This window comes from Ranitomeya imitator, chromosome 10, assembly GCF_032444005.1.
Source record: "Ranitomeya imitator isolate aRanImi1 chromosome 10, aRanImi1.pri, whole genome shotgun sequence".
In the NCBI taxonomy this organism is placed as follows: domain Eukaryota; kingdom Metazoa; phylum Chordata; class Amphibia; order Anura; family Dendrobatidae; genus Ranitomeya; species Ranitomeya imitator.
In genome coordinates, this window is record NC_091291.1 from 20,509,471 (window position 1) to 20,511,334 (window position 1,864).

Below are 1,864 nucleotides of genomic sequence, written 5' to 3' on the forward strand. Positions count from 1 at the left end.
TGGTGGTGAGGCGGCAGAATGGTTATTGCAGGCTGTAGGCTTTCCTGAAGAGATGGGTTTTCAGGTTCCATCTGAAGGAGCCGAGGGTGGTGGATAATCAGATGTGTTGAGTCGTGGAATTCCAGAGGATGGGGGATATTTGAGCGAAATCTTGGAGGCGGAGGTGTGAGGAACGACTAAGTGTGTAGGAGAGAAGGAGGTCTTGGGAGGACCGGAGATAACGTGAGGGAAGATATTGGGAGATTAGTTCAGAGACATAGGGAGGGGACAGGTTGTGGACGGCATTGTAGGTCAGTATTAGTAGTTTAAACTGGATTCGTTGGGGAATTGGGAGCCAGTGGAGGGATCTGCAGAGGGGAGAAGCAGGGGAGTAGCGAGGAGAGAGGTGGATTAGTCGGGCAGCAGAGTTGAGGACAGATTGGAGTGGTGCAAGAGAGTTAGCGGGGAGGCCACAGAGGAGGGTGTTGCAGTAGTCGAGGCGGGAGATGATGAGGGCATGCACAAGAGTTTTGGTAGATTGTGGGCTGAGGAAGGGACGGATTCTGGAGATATTTTTGCGTTGGAGGCGACAGGAGGTGGCAAGAGTTTGGAGGTGGCAGCGGATTTCAGGTGCGGGAGAGAGCGCGATGCAGTTTACCATAATAGATAGATCACGTAGGGGGGATACGTGAGGTGGGGGAAAGATGATGAGTTTGGTTTTGTCTACATTGAGTTTTAGGAAGCGAGAGGTGAAGAAGGAGAATATGGCTGACAGACACTCCAAGATTCTGGACAGCAGAGAGGTGACATCTGGGCCAGAGAGGTATGAAATAAACATAACAAAAAATTACATTGCTCTAATCGATTTATTGGTTTTCCAACATAATCAGGATAGGGATGCTTTGGGTGTTTTTTTATTATTATTTATTTTTTTATTATTTAAATACAAATGTTATAAACTTTTTAAAATTAGGTTTCATGCAATATTTTCTACCTTAGCCTTTTAAGGGATCCCTGATTCCCTGCATAATGCTAGCGTCAGAATGAATAAACCGAGAATCTGTCAGAAAGATCATTTTAACAGAAAATTATTACAATTCCACATGTTTTGTTATGCACATGTTTATTTTCTTTGTGTGTATTGGGACAACGCAAAAGAAAACAGAGAGAAAAAATAGGCCAATTGGACATAATTTCACAAACCCCCAAATTGGGCCTTATAAAATTGTTGACACCTTTCCAAAATTGTGGGAAAACAACTTTAATTCAAGCAGGTGATGCTCATTCAAACTCACCTGTGGCAAGAAACAGGTGTGGGCAACATGAAAATAACACTTGAAACCGGATAAAAATGGTAGAAGTTGACTCAATCTTTGCATTGTGTGTCTGTGTGTGCTACACTAAGCATGGAGAACAGAAAGAGGAGAAGAGAACTGTCTGAGGACTTGGGAAACATTATAAAAAATCAATCTCAAGGTTAAAAATTAATCTGTATAAATGTGTACCTGTGTTTTTTTATATCTGAATGTGCAATATCTATATGATTCTGCATATTTTATACATGTGTGTATATGCATTACGGGGTCTAGACTTATGTTCTGCACATGGACTCTTTACTTTATTTTGAATTTTTTAGTCTTCTTAACCCCTTAACCCCCGGAGCTTTTTTCGGTTTTGCGTTTTTGTATTTCGCTCCCCTCCTTCCCAGAGCCATAACTTTTTTATTTCTCCATCAATATGGCCATGTGAGGGCTTTTTTTTGCGGGATGAGTTGTACTTTTGAATGACACCATTGGTTTTAGCATGCCGTGTACTAGAAAAAGGGAAAAAAATTCCAAGTGCTTTGAAATTGCAAAAAAAGTGCAGTTCAACACTTGTTTTTTGT